This window comes from Pleurodeles waltl, chromosome 2_2 (assembly GCF_031143425.1).
Source record: "Pleurodeles waltl isolate 20211129_DDA chromosome 2_2, aPleWal1.hap1.20221129, whole genome shotgun sequence".
Taxonomy (NCBI): Eukaryota; Metazoa; Chordata; class Amphibia; order Caudata; family Salamandridae; genus Pleurodeles; species Pleurodeles waltl.
In genome coordinates this window covers 1,088,782,652-1,088,801,846 of record NC_090439.1, presented here as the reverse complement: position 1 = coordinate 1,088,801,846, position 19,195 = coordinate 1,088,782,652, and positions in this window count along the sequence as shown.

Here is a 19,195-nt window from a genome sequence, read left to right as displayed (position 1 = left end):
ATGCTATAAATACCTTGGCTTAATAGGACATTCAACACAGTTTCGTTTGATTTGGGGGATTTATTAGAGGTGTAATTTTACATTGCTTTACATTGTACTGCAACATTAAGGGCCTGTTTCCCAATAGTAACTTATACATTTGAGTAATTTACACTTTTGAGTAGGTTGATTTCTCTTTGGCTCTTCACAAAATCCGAGTGTAAATTGACTCCAACAGTGTAATTTACACTCAGTTTTGTGAATAGGCAAAAACGAGTAAACTTACTCAAAAGGATAAATGGCTCCAGAGTGTATAGCCCCCAGGCCCATTATTTTGGTGGAGACATGTAAATTACACCATTGGAGTAAATTAACACTCAGATTTTGTGTACGGCCAAAATGTAGTAAACTAACTCAAAAGAGAAAATAGCTCAAAAGTATTAGTTAACTTTGTGATTCAGGCCCTCTTAGATCATTCCATGGTACTACAGTGAAAACACTACAAAATGGACACCACACCAGATTAGAAAAATAGGCATTTTTTAAAAATCTAAATCAAACAAGTACAAAACTATAAAAATCCAATATACAAAAGTAAAGTTATGAATTTTTAAAATAATAGATTCTTACTCCATAGAAAACAATGGAAACATTGTTGTTACACAAAGTACCTGCTTTGCGTAAAAAATAAAGCTACACGGGCGACCGTGCATTGAAAAAGTCAGTGCTGCATTGTTTTTATCTCCCGCAAGGGAGCGATGCGTCGATTTCTAGATGGGGCACCTTGGGTCCATGCAGGTTCTGGTTGGTTTTGACACCCAGCGACAATGTGTTAGAAATCTGGCTGTACGGTGATGTAAAACCGAGCTGCCCAGGGTTTGCGTCATTTTCAGCAGCCCTAAGTGGTGTTTCATTGTTTCTCTAGCTCCAACGCAAGTGGTGCGTCGATTTTAGCCACGAGGCTGGTGGGGCATCGTTTTTACAGCTGCTTTGCAGGTGTTGCATAAAACCTTTCCCCGCACAGCTTCCTGTGCATGGATTTGAGTCCTTGTTGTACCAGCTTCACCTTTCAAGGGCCCAGGGACTGCATAAGGTACCACTTGGCAGGGCAGGAGTCTCAGCAGAGAGTCCAGTTTCTGGCAGAGGAAGTCTTTGATGGCCCTGAGACTTCAAAACAGGAGGTAAGCTCAGTCCAACCCCTTGGAGACACTGCACAAGCAGGAATATACCACAAAATCCAGTATTTGTCCTCTTTCAGGCAGAAGCAGCAACTGCAGGCCAACCCAGCAAAGCACAGTCACAGGCAATTGGGCAGTACTCCTCCTCCAGCTCTTCAGCTCTTTTCCGTGGCAGAGGTTCCTCTTGAATCCAGAAGTAATCTAAAAATCTGGGGTTTTGGGTCCACTACTTATACCCCTTTCTGCCTTTGAAGAATTCAAACTTAAAAGGAAAGTCTCCGTCTTTGACAAGATCCTGCCTTGCCCAAGTCTGGCTCCAAACTCACAACAGGGGGTTAAAGACTGCACTGTGTAAGGACAGGCACAGCCCTTTCAGGTATAAGTGACAACTCCTCCCTTCACTCTAGCCCATATGACCATCAGGATATGCAGGCTACACCTCAGCTCCCTTTGTGTCACTGGAAATTCACAAACAGCCCAACAAACTGACAATCTAAAAAACAACTTTACCAAAAGTTCTATTTTTAAATTGTGAGTTCAGAGACACCAGACTCCATGACTCCATGTCTCCATGTCTCCATCTGCTCCCAAAGGGAAATTGCACTTAAACCTATGAGAGAGATAGGCCTTGCAACAGTGAAAACTGAATTTGGAAGTATTTTAGTGTCAGGACATGTAAAACACATTAGTAAATGTCCTACCTTTAACATACACTACACCCTGTCCAGGGGGCTACCTATGGCCTACCTTATGGGTGCCTTCCATGTATAAAAAGGGAAGGTTTGGGCCTGGCAAGTGGGTACACTTGCCAGGTTGAATTGGCAGCTTAAACTGTACAGACAGACGCCGCATTGGCAGGTGTGAGCCATCTTTACAGGGCTACTCATGAGGGTGGCACAATCAGTGCTACAGGCCTACTAGTAGCATTTGACTTACAGGCCCTCGGCACCTCTAGTGCACTTTACTAGAGACTTACTAGTAAGTCAAATGTGTCAATTATACATACAATTTACACAGAGAGTAATTGAACTGGTCAGAAGTGGTAAAGTGTCCAGAGCAACAACACCAGCAAAAACAAAGTCCAGTAGACAGTCAAAACATGAGAAGCAGAGTCAAAAAAAGATAGGAGAGACTACACCAAGGATGCTAGGTCTAACAGCCAACTACACCCAGCAGTGTGAAAAAGTGACAGGCTGTAGGCACTAAATAGTCAACTTTCTAAAAAAGGCGTTTTCAAAATTGCAATCACTATTCCAACTTCACTATAAGGAAGAAGTTTTCATTATAATTCCAAAAACACTCAATAAGAACTGTTTACCTGTTTGCATTTGGAAGTGACAGCTTATGAAATGTTATAAGTTAACTCCAATTTTATTGTAAGGGAGAGGTAGGCCTTGAAATACTGAAAAACTATTTTAAACGTTTTTCAGGACTTGTATAACCTAAAGGTAAATTTCCAGCTTTTTAAACAAACTGCAGCCTGCCTTTTGGAATGTCTAGGGCCTACCCTACAGGCGACTTAGACATATTAAAAAGAAAGGATTAGACCTGACAAAAGGTTTATTTTGCCAAGTCAAATGGCAGTTTAAAACTACACACACAGGCTGCAATGGCAGGCCTGCAACCTGTTTAATCATTGTATCTCCCTTTCTCCACCAACACAAGAAGTTATTTCCCATTATTCCCATGATACATCTGGACAGGGAAATGACATTATTAGTTTTCCAGCCAAAACTGCCTTTAAAAGAAGAAGCCAAGCAAGAGGATTTAATTTCCCGTCAACCATCAGCACAGGAAGTGATATCACTGGATCTCCCATCATCCACCAACACACAAGGTGATATCACTGAATTTCCAATCATACATCTGGACAGGAAGTGACATTACTGGTTTTCCTGCCAAAACCATCTTCAAAAGAAGAAGCCAAGCAAGAAGACTTAATTTACCATCACCCATCAGCACAGGAAATGACATCATGGCACCCTGCTCTCCTTCCTCTCTCAGGGCATACTTAATGGCAGCTGCAATGCAGACGCACACAGTGGATGCTGTGCTGGTGCGCTGAAGGCACACCAAAAGCAAACCTGTCTGCACCTCGACCATGCCCAGTGCCAGGAATCCTGCTCCGATCACCACCCAGCAATTCACTGCAGCACTCCTTAGGTTGCTAGACCCTAGATATCATTCCAGCAACACCTGTCGTGCAGTGACAGAAATCATGGTAGATTTCACCTGCACCCACTGCTGACTCCCCAGCAGCCATACACCCACACTCCCACACAAATACTAACAATGTCCGCAACTTCCCCTCCCAACACACACCACAGAAGCACCAACAACACCTTCACCCACATTATACATGACACACCACAGGAAATCCGAACATCAATACCCATTCGCATACATACTTTTCAACACACGATAACTCAGCAGACACAAAATCAAAATATGGGACCTGCTGATTAGCGATGGACCTGACATCCTCCTTATCACAGAGACCTGGCTCAACCACTCATCGGCTCCTGACATCGCTACAGAAATTCCACCGAGCTACAAGATCGCTCAATGGAACTGCCTTCAAAACCAGGAGGAGGACTCATTATCATCTACAAGGAATCCATAAAATTCACAACAGCCACAGAGAACACTACCCCATTCGTGGAACACCTGCACTTCAAGCTGTAAATCTCAGAAAACGTCATCCTGAACTGAACAGTCTCCTACTAACCACCTAGATCACAAGCCATTTTCATCAACCTCATCACCGACTTTGTTGTTCTACTCACAATTGACACCAGAGCCTACATTCTCCACAGTGACCTCAACTTTCACCTCAAAGACCAAAACGACCCCTGCTGACAGCACTTCCCAAAAGCTTGAGCATCATCAGACTCACTCAATTCATCCTATCAACACACACTGCAAGATACACTTGATGCCATCTTCACAACAAGTGACAGCATCAATACAACTCCACCACATCACTCATATGGAACAACTACTCTGTCTTGCTTTTCCAAATCAACACAACTTAAGTCAAAACCACTGCCGGTTCACTATTCCAAGTCACATGCTGGGGCAAAATCACAGAAGTAGACTGGTTTTGTGCCGTCAGCATGAATCAACCTAGCCTCACAGATAACAAAGACATCAACAAAGTTAATAACTAGATCAAGAACTGCGGAGATTCCATAGCGACCATCAAACCCAACAAGCATAGTAGATCACACAAGAAGGACAGATGGTACACAGAAGACCTCTGAGATACCAAACAAAACTGTAAACAGGAAAGGAAATGGAGAGCAATCCATGACACCACCGATAGAACTACCTACAAGGCTGCACTCAGATGCTGTCACCAGCATTTAGGAGACACCAAAAAAAAGCACCATTGGACCACATCAAAGGAAGTGCCAACAGCTGCAAGGAGATCTTCTACATAATTAAGGATTTCACCTCACCCCCCCCCAGCTACTGTCACTAACATTGCTGTCTCCCACCAACTCTGCAACAGCCTTTCCAACTTCTTCCACAGCAAAAATGCAAATATCTACTATAACCTGGGTTGGCACACCAACCCAACCCCTGAGAATTTGTTGCTAAACTACCCACTACCAACCAAGACAGCCAACAGACCGAATGAACAACCCTCACCAGAAATGATGTAGACCACCCACTCAGGGGCCCCAATGGACCCTTGTCCCCACCATATCTACAACCTGAGAACATCACCAATCAGCAACACCATGACCCACATCATCCACACCTCCATCACGTCTGCCATTTTCCCAGATGAATGCAGAAATCAATGTTCTTAAGAAGCCCACAGCCGACCCAAATCAATTGAGCAACATCCGACCCATCTCCCTGCTTCCTTATTCAGCCAAAGTGAATTGAGAAAGCCATCAACAAGCAATTTACAACCTACCTGATACTTCAAAATCTTCTAGACAAAACTCAATCAGGATTCAGAAAGAAGAAAAGCACCGAAACACCACTCATTGTGGCCCTTAATGACATTCAAATCATCCTGGACCAAGGAGAACCAGCAGCTATCCTCCTGCTTTACCTCTCTGTGGCCTTCAACACTGTCTCCCATAACACTCTCATCAGAAGAGTCCACCAGATTGGAACACAAGGATCCACTCCCAAATTGATCTGTTCCTACCTCACGGGAAGAACCAAAAGGGTCCAGCTGCCACTGTTCACATCAGAGACAAAGAAACTGATATGCTGTATCCAACATGGATGGTCCTTTAGCCACACCCTTTTCAACATATACATGACACTGCTTGCCAACATCATCCGATCACGAGACATCACCATCGTCTCCTATGGCGATGACACCAAACTCCTCCTCACCCTGATGGACAAAACAACTACTACCCAAACCAACTTCACCAACTGCTTGACAATGGAGGCAGACTCCCTGCAGCTCAACTCCGACAAAATGGAAGTACTAGCCTTCAGTAACAAGACCTTCTCATGGGACTCCACATGGTGGCCATCAGGGCTAGGACCAACACCCACAGATCATGCCAAAAAAATCTGGGGATCATTCCAGATGACAAACTCAACATGATTGCTCAAGTCAATGCAGTGTGCACCACATGCTTCCACATCCTATGCATGCTGTGAAAAATATTCAAATGGTTGCCTCAGAACACCAGGCGGACCATCACGCAAGCACTCAATACCAGCAGGCTGGACTACAGCAACACTCTCTATGCTGGTATCTCCAAACAACTCCACACAGACTCCAGACAATCCAGAACCTTGCTGCAAGATTCTTATTCAACCTCCCACACTGCACTCACATCACACTGCACCTCAGGAAGTGTCACTGGCTCCCCATTAACAAGCGCATCCAATTCAAGCTTGTCACGCACACCCACAAAGTTGTACACAGCACAGAATACCTGAACAGCCGCATCCACTTTCACCAACCCACTGGACACCTTAGGTCTGCCTCGCTCTCACTTGCACGCATTGTCTGCATCCGTAAAAGTGAAATTGGGAGCTCGCTCATTCTCTTACATCACAACCAGGACATGGAACAACCTCTTTCTACACACCAGAGCCTCCTCCTCACTTCTTGAGTTCCACAAGAGGTAGAAGACTTCGCTCTTCACATAAGCACTTTGGGGACCAAAAACCTACACACCTGCCTAAGCTCCTGGATAGCCTCTTGGGTGATTAATTAATTTTCAGAATTGTAATTTGAAATCTGACTTTACCATAAATTAGGATCTGATTTTAAATTAGGATTCCAGTTATCTCTTCTGATGTGGTAATTACACTTATAAAATGTATTAAGGCAACTCCAATGTTATCCTATGGGTTAGATAAGCCTTGCAGTAGTGAAAAGTGAGTTTAAAAGTTTTTCACTACAAGAACATGTAAAACTTAAAAGTACATGTCCTGCTTTTTTAAATACATTGCACTCTGCACTCTGAGCTGGCCAGCGCCTACTCTATGGGTGACTTACATATATTAAAAGGGAAGATTTGGTCTTAGCAAAAGGTTTATTTGGCAAAGCCAAAAATGTCAGTTTAAACTGCACACACAAGCTGTGCAATGGCAGGCCTGAGACATGTTTAAAGTGCTACTTAAGTGGGTGGCACAATCAGTGCTGCAGGCTCACTCTTAGCATTTAATTTACAGGCCCTGGGCACAGGTAGTGCCACTTTACTGGGGATTTACAAGTAAATTAAATATGCCAATTGAGCGGAAGCTAATCTAACATGTTTTAAGGAGAGAGCATATGCACTTTAGCGATGCTTACAGTGGTAGAGTACGCAGAGGTCTGTGTTTAACCGGAGAGCAACAGAACTAAATCTTTGTCAGTACAGTTGAGAATAGTGACATGTATTTTTAGTGCCATGAGGTCATAGCCTGTGACAGAAAGCACTGTGAATATATAAAAAGGCATTATTTTATACTTGCATTGCACGCAGTATAATATAGGCCACTACAAAAAGGTTTATTATAAAACTGTGCTTCCAGAATGTGGATTTAAGTAATATCAGAGCATATGCAATACCTTTTTTTTTTAAATAGCTGTCCCTTCAACACCTCCAGGTGAAGTAAGCACTGTGTAAATACAATTACAATTAAAAGCATGCACTTTACAGCTCAGTTGTTAACTCTTCACACTACCCCTCCAAAAAAATAAATGTTTGTCCTCACAAAGCTTTGATCATTTAAAGCTGCTCCCAAGCACCCTTTACATTGGCGGATCAGCTCGTAGAGCACATTTGCTTTTCATTCAGGAAGCAGAAGCCCTGGACTGAAAATTAAAGTTCAGCTGAGGCATTTTAAGGATCAGCTGGGGGAATGTGCGACCCCCTTTCCAGGTCTCCACGGCCCCCCTGGGGGTCCCGACCCCCAGATTGAAGACCTCTGGGCTACAGTGACTAACGGCTGGAGTCCAGCCCCTGTTCCCACCAGCGGTATTACAGTCTGGCTCACCGCCAAGCTGACTATGGCGGAAAGTCCTCCATACTCGACCTCACGGAAACAAGAGAAATAAGGTAAGTACTCATCTTATGTCCAGTTTCCACTCCTCTTCCCATCAAGTAGGCCCTCATCAAGGTCCTCCTCTTGCTGCAGACACATGTCCATGAAGAAAATCCACACCATCGGGGTCAACTCCTAAGGTAAGCCACTCGTACAATTCATCATTGTTACAGAGGCTGTGGACCTGTGCTGTTGGAAACAGTGTGTTTTCCATAGGTGAGATGCATATGTGTGTATTTTCAGACTTGCTTCATGTACATAGACACATATGTATTTGCACTGTGGAACAATACCTGCAAAAAGTGAGGTTTCCGACCATGACGGTCCGCCTCCAGGGAAAGACCGCTGCCACAAGACCGCAGGAACAACAGAAACATCGTAATATGGTGGATGGAAGACTGCCCATTCAGTTGTCTTTTTGGGACCGCCACCCTGGAGGTACAGCCGTGCGGCCGGCAAACTCATAGTCAGGCCCTTACTTATAATTCAGCACTCCTTGGGAATGCATGTTTACCTTGCTCTACCCCACTTGTTCCTCTGCTCCTTGCGCTTCTCACTGGCATCCCCTTCTCCATGATGTTCCCCATCCCACTCCCTAGTTGAAATAATTATTTAGTTGTTTATTTTTATGAAGGCTCCACAGCTGCCTGTGCACAAACTGCATTCTGTACCATGTTTAAGAGCACTACAATAGTGCTATTAAAAAACTACAAAATGCTATTCATACATCTGCAATGACAATCTCCACCTCTCTTATCTTTTCTATGGAGATATCCTCACACAAGCACACTTAGGCACTTAGGGCCAGATCTACTGTGTCACTTTTCTGGCGCCGCCCTTAGGCCCCCTAACGTCACCATTGTAGTGCTGTATTGACAATATCGCGCACTATGGAGCACGTTAGCACAATAGCGTCAGAATTTATGATGGTATTGTGGTGCTTTGCTTGATTAGCACCATTAAGTATGGTGCTAGTCCAGTAAAGCACTAGGAAGGCCGATTATGAGCTCATCACTTTAACATCTGCAATGTGCAGGTGTTAAAAATGATGGAAAAAAATCATGCAATGAAATCTTGTAGATTTTACTGTGCCATTTTTTGCGCCCTCCCTGCGGGGAAACGCCCCTCTTGCATACATTATGCCTGGCGCAGGCTTAATGTGGCACAGGAGTTACACAGTGGTGCACTGCTAGCACTGCGCCACTTTGTAAATATGACGGTTCAGAAATGCCTACCTAATGCCACATTAGCATAAAGAATGACGCTAATGTGGCGCAAGTAGGCGAAAGGGCCTTGTAAATCTTGCCCTTACTTCCTTACTTCTTAGTAATAACTATAATTGAATAACTTTTCATATATATATATATATATATATATATATACATATATATATATGTATATATATATATACATATATAGATATATAAGCACATATAAACATATATAGAGATATATAGATATAGATATATATGACGTTATAGTTAGTTAAATATGTCAAAGACAACATTAACATAAAATCTTAAACTAAAAAAAACACAGACGTTCACCAGTTATAGCTAACTATAACTTCATCCCCGACATGCACTGCTTATGACCTGACATATAACACCCCCTCGTGACATGATCTATGACATCACTGATACTATCATTGATGACATCACTGATGACGTCATCCAATGAGTGTGTTAGTTTAGTTTGTTTTACAGTTTAGGTAACTGCCATATTACTTCTCTTCCTAATTTTGTGCAGCCTGCATCCAGCTAATGGGTATAAGTTTTCACAAAGCACATGTGCTGCTAGTGCATCATAAGTGTGAAGACACGTTATAAATCTTTGTACTGAAGAGTAACTCTAACTCTGTGTGCAGGTGACAGTTGACAACCTATGTCCAGTCTGTTCCACACAAGCTTTTTGGTTCAGGCAATGATTCTACATAGTAGATACTAAGTAGTGTAAGCAGCCTCGAGTTTTTAGACAAAATCGTCTTAGCGCGAGAATTTCTACATAACGTAGAATACTGTGTGCACCAAGTGCTAACCTGTGTACATGTGCTTGTTTAGCTTCAGAATATGGGCTACTGGTTAAGGTTTCACCACAGTGTGAAGGCTGCAGTAGTATGAGCTTTAGCACCTTCAGACCCTGGGTATTTGCACTGAATAGTGTCTCTTTGAAAAGATTTTGCATAGAGTGAACACAGTTCTTAGTAGATATTTGTAATACTCTGTGGTGTATTGCTCATGAGAGATTCATAGTCAGTAAACAGTTGTTTACAGTACCCACTTTTCTACTCATATCCACTTCATTTCCCACTGTCGGCTTGGTGACTGAATAGTTTGATACAGGTAAATGGTGTTCATAGTAGGGCATTAGTTATGTAACAGAAGCTGAGTATCTGGAGGAAATTGGTTTTGTCTGAACAGCTGTATACAGATTGAACAACATGTGGTTACCCAACTATCTGTGGTTGATTCTTAATTAGAACTTGACTACCCATGAAGTGTATGGTATAGGCTCAGTGTTGCAAATATCACAAGCTTGGTTGTATGTGTGATGGCGTTAGTGATGTTTCATATTATTCTGAGCAAACATTTATATATATTTGCTCTTTCTGCACAAGAATAATATTCTCACAGACATTTGATGCATTGTGCACTGTTCAATCAGTGCAAAACCTGATGCAAATTTCACAGTCACCAGTGCAAAATTACTCAGCCACAGGTTCAACATATCATCCCAGACCTGCTATCTTTGCTTGCTAAAGGCAGCAGTCAGAGTCACATATGGTCCTTTAGGCACCATTTGTTTGGTGATTACTGAGTAACCCCCTTTTTCATCCCAATGTTAGCAGAAGTTTAAGAAACAAACCTTGCTGTTTATTTACTAATGTCATTCTTTGTGCCTGGTTTGCTTGTGTAACTTTTATTTAACAAGCAGAATTATGTGTAATCCTTTAAGCATTATAAAAAACTGACTCTCCAACATAAGAAAGTTATACACATGACCCATCAGGCTGAGGTCAATATTGCATACTAAACGCAGAAAGACACTGACAAAAAAATTATGTCACCAGTTAAAAGGGCTTGTGCCACAATAAGACAGTTGCCAAAGAGCGCCTCCTAGAATCGCTTCTTTCCATGTAACTGAAATGCTCCACAGGAAAAAATATATTTTGACTGAGGTGCTGAAACTCCCAGCATCGTTCCTACTTGTTAGAGACTGGGATTTAGGTTGGCAGGGGTATGCACCTTGTCCAAGCAGGAACCACAATTCTAGTCACAGTACATTGGATACAAACTAAAAGTGAACTTGTCCTCACCCTCTGGTAGCTTGTGTTAGAAGCAGCCCGTTCTGGGTGGTGTTGGCGGTGCCGAGCCAGGCAGAAATTACCACTCCCATCAGGGGTAGGTGATTACACTCACTGTATACCTGCACTCACACATGAGTAGCTTGGCACTGAGCAGTCAGGCGTATCACAGAGGCAATGTGTAAAGCACTCGTATAGCACTCTCTCAATAAATACACTGAGCATCACAAAAGAGATTTCACACGTGGTATGTAAATAAAGGTTGTATTCAACACACACATTAATTAACACAATATGAACATTGTGAACTTCTGGTCATATATCATACTTGGAAATATTACTACCAGTACTAGACCCAAACCGGGTTAAAATGACATCAGTAGTATGTACACTGGTGAGAGGTCCCAAGTTACCTCCCCCCAGCACCCTTATGAGGAATGTAACATTGTCAACCCTAGGCCGAGCCTGGCAATTATTAGAACGCAGCAAAACACAGTTTTGGGTGCACCCCAGATTACAGCAATATCGGAAATGTGTACACACAGATAATGACAACACTTTTAAGCAGCACCATGGGGCAAGGCCGCACGGGTAAATCTAATGTCAAACGCAGTATTCTGTTACCCAGCAATCAGCATGTAAAGCAACACCGCTGGATGATGTAATTGCTAACATGCAATCCTCAGGCAGTCAATCCCACATGCATGCACTCACTCAGCACTTGTACATGGTGCCACAGATATCAAGCATGTTCGTATGGAACCAACTCACACACACATGCATGCAGCACTGTACAACTGATATCCAGCAGGTCAATTGATAGCACAATAGAGATCCTGTGGCCCAAGCCCTCCTCCACTCTCCAGCTCACCCCGACAACCCAAAACCTGGCCCGACTGTTTTAAGGCCAGGTTTCACTCAACACGCTGCGCAGCTACACCTGTCTGCCTCCGTGCCCCCAACCCTGCCCTCGCTGCTGCTGCGAGTTCGAGGCCCTCCACCATCCCCAGGCACCCACCTGCGCCTCATCCCTGGTGTCTAGTGGTTGCCGTACGTATTGTGTGTCTGTCCTGTAACTGCTGTGCGTTATTTGTGCCGTTTCTCCTCTTGTTGTGCCTTTTTGTGCCTTTCCGTTCTCTGACTCTGCTTTCTGTGCCTTTTCTGCTCTTTAGCTCTGTTTGTGACTTTCCTCGTCTTTTTTGCCTTCCTCGTCTTACTCCCCCGTTCCTGCTGCTGCTTCGCCTGTTGCCCCACCCCCTTCGCGCCCCCATTTGCCCACCACTCCCCACCTCCCAGCTGCTCCTCCCTCCCACTTCCCCTTCCTAATGGCGGCAGCTGTGCCAGAGGCGAGCCAGAGACAAGCCCGTCTGCACCCGTCCGCGCCTGTGCCGCGCCCAGCGCCAGTCCCCCTGCCCCTCGCACTGCCCACCCTGCCAGACGCCGCCAGATGCCACTACACTGCAGAAGAACTCCACGCACTCAACCGCAGCCGCCTCACCGCCTCCGTCCAGACCTCCCTTAGGCACACCCATGGAACCTTCTCGTGCCAGACGTGCAACTTCAACTGCACTCAAACCACCAAGAACCACAACAACGCCACCCACTACCTCAGCTGCATCCTCCTCAACAACCACTCCATCCACAAGCATGCCGTCAAACTCTGGGACCTGCTTACATCTACCTCCCCAGACATCGCCTTCCTCACCAAAACCTGGATGAACCCCTCCTCGGAACCCGACATCACCATAGCCATCCCTGAGGGCTACAAAATCACCCGAAGAGACCGCACCAACAAACCAGGAGGAGGAATAGCCATAGTCCACAGGAGCTCCATCAGGATCTCAACCAACACCCACGACGCCCTAGATGCAGCTGAACACCTGCACTTCCAGATTTATATCAACTCCAACACCACCTTGAGAGGAACCCTCGTCTACAGACCCCCTGGCCTCTACCCACAATTCTGCGACGCCATCACTGACACAATCAGCACCCACGCCCTCACCTCCACAGACTACATGCTTCTCAGCTACCTGAATTTTCACCTGGAAAACACCGAGGACAGCAACTCCAGAGCCCTGCTGGACAACCTCGCCAACCTCGGCCCCAAGCAACTTGTTACAACGCCCACCCACTCAGCCGGCCACACACTCAAAACCATCTTCTCCACCAGCAGCCACGTCACCTTCACCCACACCACCGAACTCCACAGGACCGACCACCACTGTGTCCATTTCTCCTTCCAGAAACCCACCGCCCATCACCAACAGCATCAGACCGCTCACCACAAGTGGAACAAGATTTCCAAGGACCAACTGATCTCCACCCTCGCCCCGCCACCCAACACCAGTGACCCCAACACCGCCGCCCTCAACCTCAAGCAATGGCTTGACGACTGTGCCAACTCCCTCGCTCCACTTAGGAAAACCACCAACACCCGCACCAGCAAGAAAGCTCGCTGGTTCACCGCAGACCTTCAGGCCTCCAAGCGGGAGTGCCGGAAAGCCAAGAAGATCTGGCACCAAGAACAAACAGAAAGCAACCACGCCGCCCTCAAATCCACCATCCGCAAACATCACCAGCTTATCCGGACCACCAAAAGATCTTTCTACAAAGAACGAATTGACAACAACGCACACAACAGCAAGGAGCTCTTCAGCATCATCAAGGAACTCACCAACCCCAAATCCTGCTCTACCGAACCCCCACACTCGCAAGACCTCTGCAACTCTCTCGCCACCTTTTTTCACTGCAAGATCACAGACATCTATGGCAGCTTCGCACCACCGTCCCCCACCACCCCCACTGTCAACACTGACCACAACACACCCATCCACACCAACATCCTGAGTGCCTGGACCCACACCAATGACAAGGAAACCACCAAGACCATGAGCACCATCCACTTCGGTTCACCCGCCGACCCCTGCACTCACCACGTCTTCAATAAAGTCAGCCAAATCATCGCTCCCCAGCTCCGGACCATCATCAACAGCTCCTTTGAGATGGCCATATTCTCGGAGAGCTGGAAATACGCTGAAGTGAACGCCCTGCTCAAAAATCCCAAAGCCGACCCCGAAGACCTAAAAACCTACCAGCCCATCTCCCTACTCCCATTCCCCGCGAAGGTCATCGAGAAGATAGTCAACAGCCAACTATCTCGCTTCGTAGAGGACAACAGCCTACTCGACATCTCCCAGTCCAGGTTCCGCAAGAACCACAGCATCGAGACCACTCTTATCGCTGCCACCGACGACATCAGGAGCAGGCTCGACAAAGGGGAAACCGTTGCACTCATCCTCCTCGACCTCTCTGTAGCCTTTGACACCGTCTGTCACCACACACTTCGCACACCTGTCCACAACGCTGGAATCCACCGCAAAGCCATGGACTGGCTCACATCCTTCCTCTCTGGCAGAACCCAAAGAGTCCACCTCGCCCGTTCCTGTCAAAAGCCACCAAGACCATCTGCGGAGTCCCCCAGGGATCCTCACGCAGCCCTACCCTCTTCAATGTCTACATGGCACCGCTTGCAAAAATTGTCCGATCCCACGGCCTCAACATCATCTCCTACGCGGACGGCACTCAGCTGATCCTCTCTCTCACAAAGGACCCCGAAACCGCCAAAAGCAACCTCCACACCGAACTTCACGCCATCGCCAACTGGATGGAGGCAAGCCACCTCAAACTGAACTCAGAGAAGACCGAGATCATCATCTTTGGCTCCAATAAATCAGCATGACTCCTGGTGGCCTGCTACTCTGGGAGCCGCCCCAACACCCACCACCCACGCACGCAACCTCTGCTCCTTACTGGACTCATTGCTCACTATGACCCAGCAAGTCAACGTCATCTCATCCTCATGTTTTAACACCCTTTGCATGCTTCGCAAGATCTTCAAATGGATCCCCACTGAAACCAGAAGAACGGTCACCTACGCCCTCGTCAGCAGCAGACTGGACTACGGTAACACTCTCTACGCAGGAACAATGGCCAAGCTCCAGGCAAAACTTCAACGCATCCAGAACACCTTTGCACGACTCATCCTCAACCTCCCTCACCACGAACACATTTCAGCCCACCTCAGAGACCTCAACTGGCTCCCCGTCAACAAAAGGATCATCTTCAAACTCCTAACCCACGCTCACAAAGCTCTCCACAACGCCGGACCTGCCTACCTCAAAGAGCATCTCAACTTCCACACCCCAACACGTCAGCTCTGCTCCACCAACCTCGCCCTTGCAACCGCCCCCGCATCCACCGTACCACAGCCGGCGGCAGATACATCTCCCACCTTGCTGCCAAAACCTGGAACTCCCTCCCCGTCAACCTACGTCTGACCAAGGACCTCCTGACCATCGGGAAGCGCCTCAAGACCTGGCTCTTCGAGCAGTAGCACCCACCCCCTCAGTGCCTTGAGACCCTACTGGGTGAGTAGCACGCTCAACAAATTACTGATTGATTGATTGATTGATTGACTACCCCACACCCACATGTTGGAGAGAAATCACCCTCCCCCTGATACTAAGTAGATCGCGGCCAGAGTCACACTTAGTCAGGATCCAAGGGGAGAAGATGGAGGGTAGGTAGCAGGACTGATTAGCAGGCAGTTCGCAAATGGGGGTTTGGCCACCACTCAGGAAGTTCACTCTCATGATGCGGAGCAGAAGCAGCTGAGGGCAATACTTTGTTCAACCCAAGGATTCTGTAATGTGCCTTCTGGCGCCAGACCAGTTCTGCGAAGCACCAGGGGAGGAGGTTGCACAATCTCGTGACCCACTTTCAATTGCTCTCGGAAGTGTTCCTTTAGCTCAGTCAATTACTTTCAACACCCAGACCTGGCCTGGGCAATACTGCTGGCAACATGATGTCATTGGGGTTGGGTAAGGAGAGGACAGGTATGTCGTCGCAAGGAGAACCCAAAAGGAACTAACAATGAAGGAGAATGTAGCAAGGGACCGTCTTGGAAGAGAGAGGCACCCTGTCAGGTACACATCAATCAGAGTCACACCTGGTGTACATTGATCTGGGTCGTACAAGACAGTTCTGGTCACACACAACAAATAGTTATAAATTCCATGCCTTTCTGGAAAAGAAGCACGATGCCTGGTGCGCGTTGATACAGGACGCAGCAGACAGTTCTGATCACACACAGCGAAGAGTTATAAATTCCCTGCCTCCCTGGAAATATGGTGGACCAGACAGTTTCAGTCACACACAGGTGCCAGTTCAGCAGTACTACATGAGCATTACTACGGTTGCACCCTCACCTCTAAAGGTCGCTCTCCATGAATCAGACACCTCACTCAATGAGCGTGTAGTCGGTGTGTCACATGAAAGAGATGTAGCACGTTTGACAAAGCAGGCCACATGGGGTCCTGCAACCAGTGAATTCACTCACCTCCAACAACAAGCTTATGCGTGTTGAAACCCCACGATGCAGGGATCACACTCCTTAGATGCGTTCAAAACTCTTGGGGCCCTGCACCAGGCAATCTTATCTCAAGGTATAGTTCTTACTTCAATGCTTATGCTGTGCTACCAGTTGGGATTCAGCACATGATATGGGCACATCTGAGGGCACCGCTCTCCAAGTGTCACAAGTAGTTGGTGTGGGTCCCTCATTGGAGGTCCTTGATTTCCCTGAGAACTCCACAAGAGAACAGGGGGAAACCCAACAAGCCCTTGCAGAGTACACTTCAGGGTGCCACACAGCAGCAGGATAGTCAGCCCCGGCCAGCCACTATCCAAGTTGGGCAGTGTTAGATTTGGCATCCTTGGCGTGGTCTCCCCTAACTTTTTGCCTGTTTCCCAGGTTGTTGATGTGTGCCGGACTCCGTTTTTGCTGTTTTTGTTACTCTGGGCACTTTACCATTACTATCCAGTGCTAAAGTGCAAGAGCTCCTATGTTAAATGTATGTGCAATTGGCTTTCGATGATTGGCATATTTGATTTACTAGTAAGTCCCTAGTACAGTACACTAAAGGTGCCCAGGGTGTGTAAATCAAATGCTACTAGCGGGCCTGCAGCACTTGTTGTGCCACGCACATCAGTATCCCTGTAAACATGGTTCAGACCTACCACTGCAGTGTCTGTGTGTGCAGTTTTAAACTGCCAATTCAACTTGGCAAATGTACTCACTTAGCGGGCCTAAACCTTCCCTTTTTATACATGTAAGGAACCGCAAAGGTAGGCCCTAGGTAGCCACATGGGCAGGGTGCAGCGTATGTTAATTGTGGGACATGAACTTATGTGTTTTACATGTCCTAACAGTGAAATACTGCCAAATTTGTTTTTCACTGTTGCAAGGCCTATCTCTCTCACAGGTTAACATGGGGGCTGCCTTTAAATATTATTGCAGATTCCCTTTGGGAGCAGATGGACATATGGAGTTTGGGGTCTCTGAACTCACAATTTAAAAATACATCTTTTAGTGAAGTTAGTTTTTAGATTGCGTGTTTTTGTAAATGCTACTTTTAGAAAGTAGACATTTTCTTGCTTAAACCATTCTGTGACTCTGCCTGTTTGTGGATTCCCTGTGTGGGTCAGTTTGACAGTTAGGCTGTTTGCACCTCTCTCTATACAGTGACTCAAAGGGAGCTGGGGTGTAGCCTGCATGTCCCGATGAGCCATCTGTGGCTAGGAGGGAGGGGAGGAGTGGTCACTTACACCTGAAAGGACTGTGCCTGCCCTCACACAATGCAGTCTCCAACCTCCTGCTGTGTGTCCGGAGCCTGGCCTGGCAAGGCAGGAACTTGACAACAACAGAGACTTCTCTTTTAAAAAGGCCTACTTCAAAGGCAGAAAGGGGTCTAAGAAGAGCCCCCAAGCCCCCTGAAAATCAGATCACTTCTGGAATCAAGAAGAGCCTCTGCCAAGGAGAAGAGCTGAAGAGCTGAGGAAAAGTGCTACCCCTGCCTGTGACTGTGCTTTGCTGGGCTATCCTACAGGTGTTGCTTTTGCCTGTAAAAGGAGACAAAGACTGGACTTTGTTGTGCATTCCTGCTTGAGAAGAATCTCCAAGGGCTTGAACTGAGTTTGCCTCCTGTTGTTGAAGTCTTAGGGCCATCAAAGACTTCCCCTGCCAGCACCAGGACTCTCTGCTGAGACTCCTGCCCTGTCAAGTGGTGCCCTATCCAGTTTCTGGGCCCTTGAAAGGTGAAGTTGGCAGACAAGAACTGAAAATCCACACACAGACTGCCGTACGGGGACATTTTCGATGCACCTTCTGTGACGCAGCTGATAAATGACACTCTGCCGGCTTCGCTGCAGAAATCAACGCTCTACCTGCATCGAGGCTGGAGGATCGACGCAACGCTGCTGGAGAAATGACATTCAAGACCCGCTAACAGAGGCTGATAACGAGGCAAAGTCCATGCAGCGGGGTTTTCTGATACTGTGCAACCAGATTTTCAAAGCAACATCGCTGGGCGTGGAAAATCAACGCTAAGCCTGCCCGGACTTGAGGTGCCCGTCTGGATCGACGCATCGCTGTCTTGGGGGAGAGAAGAAACAACCCATGCCGGGGGTTAACCAAAAGTGATTCTCCTTTACCCTGACTACAGTGAGGGTCCTTGCTTGGACAAGGGGTAACCTGACTGCTCACCAAAGCCCCCATTTCTAACAGGTAGTCCCTTTCAATGGCAGTAATCCTCCTTGTACACAACAGGTTCCTCTGGCCGTGTGCAGTGCATGGACCAGGTTCTCTGGTCCCACATCCCCACAATTGTATCTCTGCTCTGCTGAAGTATGGCACCAGTAGTTATAGTGTAGTATGCCCTTGAAGTTGGGGGTGGTTCAGATGTTCTCCATTTGAACCACAGTTGTCTCCCCTAAATTTCATTCCTGTCTGCCATGGGACCGTGGAATGCAGATCTTAATCTTTTGTGATACCATGGTCTGGCTCCCAGAGGCCAAGTGTCATACCCTCTCCCTTCAATTTATCCAGCAAAGTCCTCAAATGGCAGAGGTCTGTTGTTCCAGTTGCATGTCCAATGTTTATAGCTGTCGCTAGGGAATACACAGATGTTCTCCCCCAACCTCCAGTATGGATTAGCCAAGTAGAAAGGCATTCACTGAATTGTAGCCCAAAGAAATGCACACTTTCCAGAACAGTCATTTCTAAGCTAGTAATGACAAAGTCACCTTTACCATAGGAAGGGGTTTGTCATTAGGAATCCACTGATGGGAAACATTCTGAGGCTGCTCCTCTGCA